Source organism: Diaphorina citri, unplaced genomic scaffold (genome assembly GCF_000475195.1).
Source record: "Diaphorina citri unplaced genomic scaffold, Diaci psyllid genome assembly version 1.1 scaffold83, whole genome shotgun sequence".
Classification (NCBI taxonomy): Eukaryota; Metazoa; Arthropoda; class Insecta; order Hemiptera; family Psyllidae; genus Diaphorina; species Diaphorina citri.
The window spans coordinates 571,882-577,881 of record NW_007377520.1 but is presented as its reverse complement, the minus strand read 5'-3'; the positions used below and the strand labels follow the sequence as shown (position 1 = coordinate 577,881).

The window sequence follows — 6,000 nt, the reverse complement described above, 5'->3', positions numbered from 1 at the left end:
CAACAACCTCTCAAGAATATTTCTCTATCACTCACTTTCTATCTGCTAGGTCTACCTATGATATGAAACCCTGATATAATATAATCGAAACAAAGGTACAATAGATCAGTTGCGCTTACTTGGGTGATGTTTCAAAGTCATAGAGCAGGAAAAATGAGGACCAACGGAATTTTTCTTTTTCTAAGAGGAGACCGCCTTAACATAATAACACTTAATACCGGAGGGGCCGGGGATGCTCCAAATTTTCGAAGTCTGGGCTGTAAAGGAGAAAAATTAATTAAGGGGGGCCGGGCGTAAATACGACCCTGTCTACACCGATTCAACATAGGGAGATAGGTAGGTGGTACCTATGTACCTACCTAGTTTTTATTTATTTTCGTAAAACGTTTGATAAAGGGAACTGTAACAGCGAAGGTCTCCGAAATCGAAGAGAGAATAAGTTTTTAAGTCCGCCCCTGGCGGAGTTTTTGCCAAAGGCCTACTTGCCCGTCTAGTTGGCTTGGTGTGTAGCGCGTCCGCCTTAGCGCTAGGTCGCGGGATCGATTCCCACCGGGGGTGGACTTTATCCTAAACAGATAATGTTTGGTAAAGGCTGGCTTTCTCCTATCCTATCCTCCTTTCTCTCTTCGCTTTTGAATACCTGAGCATAAAGCTGAAATTTGGTAGGCATATTCCTTTTATGGTCTAGGACCTAGACTCTAGGTGTGCACTAGATATGATCAATTTTCGATCGCCAAAATCTCCATAAGAAATACACAGAGTGAGCCGAGATTGCGGGAGTCTCGGCACACTGAACGGATAATGTTCGTTCTCGGAACGGCTGGCTTTCTCCTATCCCGTCTTCTTTCTCTCTTCGATTTCGGAACGACAAGACCTTGTGGCTCTTACAGTTCTCTCTGTCAAACCTCTTCAAAAAAAATAGATAGACCTATCTCCAGACTAAAAAGTACCCTTACCAGGGCTGCCCGGTCACATGTCACTTGAAAGAGGAACGTGGCAAGAGTTTTAGCCTCGGCACAAGATTTTGTACAGCGATATCTCGCTCTGACCTAGACCAACTGAATATCAATGTGCCTGTACCAACTGAATATCAATGTGCCTGTACCAACTGAATATCAATGTGCCTGTACCAACTGAATATCAATGTGCCTGTACCAACTGAATTACTAAATATCAATGTGCCTGTACCAACTGAATTACTGAATATCAATGTGCCTGTACGAACTGAATTACTGAATATCAATGTGCCTGTACGAACTGAATTACTGAATATCAACGTGCCTGTACGAACTGAATTACTGAATATCAATGTGCCTGTACGAACTAAATTACTGAATATCAATGTGCCTGTACGAACTGAATTACTGAATATCAATGTGCCTGTACGAACTGAATTACTGAATATCAACGTGCCGAGATTTTTTGGTGTGTTTACAAGTGAAGTTTTTTTTCCCTAAAGTTTTTTTGAACGGTACCTACTCGCCTACTTTTATTTAATTCCCTTTAGGTATTTAATTATTTTGTTTAGGTTTTATTTAAGTTTTTATTATAATTAGGTACCTATTTCTTTTTTTTTTTCTATTTGTCTATTATTTATTTAAGAAGGTAGCACACATGGCCTTGCTGCTTAACGTGTAAATAAATAAATAAATTTAAGAAGGTAGGCAGGCACTGGTTAGCACAGTGGACGAAAAAATTTCCTTCAATCGGACAGACCGCTCGAGAGTCTATAGTCTAACAAACTGACAGACAAAAGACAAACTAAAATACAAAATTGTCGAGTTAAAACATTGACCTCAACCTCACATATTGTTTGGTTAATGAGTAGGTACCTACACGCTCGAGTACATTATTATTGTTTTCCAGAATGATCGAGAAAATAAATATGGATAAGTAGGTATACTAGGTAGGTAATAATAATAATAATAATAATAATAATAAAAACAATATCAGACTCACAACATGAAGAGCTTGAGGTTTCTAATTGAAGCGTGATCTGGAAAAAGGGCGTAAAGTCACTTACGCCCTTTTTCGGGAGTCTAGATTTTTGGATAGCAAATTTTGTTCCAAACACGACTGTGAAAGAATCATTTTTCCATCTCTTTTGTACGACAAGTTACGGTCAATTTTGTGAACCCTATAACATATTGTGTTCATTTGAAAATAAAAAACTTTGAACGCGATTATCTTGAAACTGTGTTTTTGCAGTTATGCCCTTCTTACAGATCACGCCTCAATTTTTATTTGAAGTTTACAAAATAGAGTATACGCGAGTACCTACCTACTTACGAAGTAATGAAGTAAAAACGTATTATTAGGGAATCTTTGACAAATTACAAAGAAGAAGACAGAAGGTATGTTTGTTAAAAAGTATAGGCCAAAGTGGCAAACTACACATGGTAAAAAAGAAGGAGGAGGAGAAGAAGGAGGGGGAGGAGGAGGAACCAGAAGGAAGCTTTGAACGCGATTATCTGGAAACTGTGTTTTTGCAGTTATGTCCTTCTTCCAGATCACACCTCAATTTTTATTTGAAGTTTACAAAATAGAGTATACGCGAGTACCTACCTACTTACGAAGTAACGAAATAAAAACGTATTATTAGGGAATCTTTGACAAATTACAAAGAAGAAGACAGAAGGTATGTTTGTTAAAAAGTATAGGCCAAAGTGGCAAACTACACATGGTAAAAAAGAAGGAGGAGGAGAAGAAGGAGGGGGAGGAGGAGGAACCAGAAGGAAGGGAGAGGAAAAAGAAGTAGAGGAAGAAGAAGAAGAACACGAGGAAGAGGAGGAGAAAGATAAACTTTGGGTGAGGACTTTTATGTTTGTGTTTCTAGCCTGGGTTTGAATACCCGAATTTTAGTAGTCCCGAAATCGAACAGAAAATCCAAGAACGAACCTTATCTCTTGAGGATAAAATCCGCCTCGGGATCGAACCCGCGGCCTAGCGCTTACAAGGCAGACGCGCTACCAACCAAGCAGATATCTAAAACTTGAACTCCTCTTTGTCCGATACAGAGCATTTAATATTTTAAATTGCTCCATGGGTAAAGAGTAAGCCATATGTATTACTTATTTATATTGAGATGATTTGTGCATCAACCCGGTGTATAGCAGATACAAAAAGACATCTTTTCTTTATTCTGCTATCGCCATTCGGCGAAAGCTAAAGCCGCTACAACAACAACAACAACAGGAGCGGGGAAAAGTCATGCCCTAGAATCTGAGACTGGATGGTCACCCATTTATGTACTAACCATCAAGTGCAACGTTACTTAACTTCAGTGAATTATTGGGAACTTTCGATTTCTAGATTGATGATTACTCTAGCCTGTTGGAATGAAAAAAAAGTAAAAAAATCCTACGTAGGTAAATTTTATTTTTCAAACAGGTGCCTACCTACCTACATATCATATCACTATTATCTTTCCTACTTGATCGGAATGACACCTGTCAAATGTTGAAAAAGTGCTTCCTCTTCCACCTAACCTCTTCTTTAGTTCTCCAGTATAATAGGTACCTATACAGGCTATTAAGGCGGTCTCTTCTTGATCCCTTGTGTGCCGCGCCCATTTTAGTTTAGGACTATTGCACTGTACCTATAGGGTATACATATACAGGTACTAGATAAATATATAGGTACTCAAAGTAGGTACAAAGGTACTAGCTAGGTACACAAAGTAGGTACAAAGGTACTAGATAGGTACACAAAGTAGGTACAAAGGTATATTTAAAAAATATGTAAAATCTATGTACCTACTATCAGAGGAACTACCTACCTACAATCACGGCCATGACATAAAGTCACGGATGTAAAACTAGAAACTAGGTAACCATAGGTATATAGGTACCTATTTAAATGTAGGTATGAGTACCCAATACAATAGGTAGGTAGGTACCTAGTTACCTACCCATTATAAATGACAAATCTATGCTTTGTCCGGTCTGAAATTACCGATTTGCGTAGGTACATACATAGGTATCTACGTTTAGTTCAGTTAGCTAAGTATACATACATATGTAGGTACGTTTAGTTCAGTTAGCTAACTAAACTCTCTGTACTAGCATCACCACGAATTCTGCCACACAAAAAGTTACAGCCAGCCTAGTTAGCTTAGTTGGTAGCACGTCTGCCTTGTAAGCGCTAGGCCGCGGGTTCGATTCCCGCCCGGGGCGGATTTTATCCTGATGGGATAACGGTGTAAACATCACACGACTTTCCTTATCCTATTGAAAGATGCTTATTTGGGTGTTCTTCTGTTGTAACTTTTACAACATCTCTAACCGTTTAGTCAGTATAGCTGAAAACCGCCAAAAAGTGGTCGAAAGCCGCCAAGCGTTGTACCGATCTTAACCAAAAGTTTCGTGTCGCATCCTTGTCACATTTAACAGCTGCATGCCAAATTTCAAGTCTCTAGTTCTTACCGTTCTCGAGATATTTTGTTTACAGACAGACAGAAGGACCAATGGCTGAAACTTTGGATTTAGGCTCTGGGGATCTCAAAACGTTTTTTGGCACTAAGAACTGACCATCGGAAATTTGACCCGATTACATTACTTTCCTTCCTATAAGGAAAGTAAAGACAACATTGAGCACAGAGAGAACAAGAACATAAACAAAAGGATGAGTGTTTCATCGCCGTTTTCACATATCGTTGCAATGAAACAACCCTGCCGTAGTAGGCATGTCTCTCATCAGATAAGCGATAAGAGACACAATACATCGCATTTAAGTTGCTGGGTCAACACGAGGACACCAGAAAGTAATTCGTTGAAATAGGTACTTAGTTGCAATCGAAATGTCAAATATGAATGAAGTTTTACTACTGAATACTGAATTTTTACTCGAACCCGGGACCTTCTACATGATAAACACTTGTGTTACCACAGAATGAAGCGTTAGCAGTACCTAAGTAGTCTGGCAGCAAGCACACTAAATAACTAGCAAGTTTCCCGTGCTTCGCCACGGAAAATCATAACTCGAGATCGGTTTACATTTTGATAATGCTGCGAGTGATAAGCTGTTGACAACACGGGGAGTCGAACTTTGTACTTTCCACTAGGAGAAAATTCCAAGTACCAAGATTTCCGAGAAAAACCCTCCGTGTTTTCCTTTCCGGTTATGGTAAAACACAATTAATAGTTCCCTTGAATTTCTCCTCTTTGGACGTAAAGGGGAGGCTTTTTACTCCTTAGAGGAGTTCCTGACCTGTAGTTCGGATGCAATCGGAACCCAGTCCTAGATTGGGTGGGTTCCGGGGGTACCAGCACTACCAGCAGTACCTATTCAGTATTATACTTGAAGCCCTTTAAAATCCTATTAACCAATTTTTTAAAAGGGGAGGCTTTTTACTCCTTAGAGGAGTTCCTGACCTGTAGTTCGGATGCAATCGGAACCCAGTCCTAGATTGGGTGGGTTCCGGATTGGGATAGGTAGTATGTTTATACCTTTATTTCTTTCATTATTCTTTAATTAGTATCTCTTTGTCTCTTACTTTTACAATTTTAAACCATTTTGTATATTTGTATTTCCATATATTTTGTTTATTTCATTTTTTTTGACCTGTGTAAACAATAACCTATATTGATATACATTAAATAAATATTTGATTGATATCTTAAGTACCAGAAAAAAATATGTATTTAAAACAATCAACTCAATATATAAAACATCTCATCTAACGACGAGCCCATTGGCAGTGTTCCCATAGCCGCTGCATATCTAGATGAAACAATAATATGTATATAGGTAATAGGTACCTTATACCTACTTAACCACCTAGGTATGCATACCTAGATACCTACGCACGTAAGAGCCATACCTCGATACCTACGCACGTATTAAGAGCTTACTTGCTGACTAAAACAGTGAACCTGTGATAGTACCTACATACCTCGCGTGAGATAAATGATAAACAAAATTAAGTACACGTACCTACTATTAGTGAGTTTAAATTTTATTTGGTTTTATTTTTTCAACATTACCTATTATTATTATTTT

The 6,000-nt window shown here is 38.6% G+C and overlaps 1 protein-coding gene across 5 annotated transcripts in view; it reads left to right on the top strand.

Moving 5' to 3' along the window:
- Positions 1-1,414: 1,414 nt before the first annotated feature.
- Positions 1,415-6,000, top strand: part of LOC113473335 (calcium-transporting ATPase type 2C member 1-like) — a 39,365-nt gene continuing 34,779 nt past the window's right edge. The window contains exon 1 of one of the 5 annotated variants that reach the window (XM_026833010.1): positions 1,415-1,471. The gene's annotated coding sequence lies outside the window, so the exon portion shown is untranslated. Of the gene's footprint in view, positions 1,508-6,000 lie in introns of all 5 variants that reach the window. The other 4 variants (XM_026833015.1, XM_026833016.1, XM_026833017.1 and 1 more) reach the window with 4 other exon arrangements.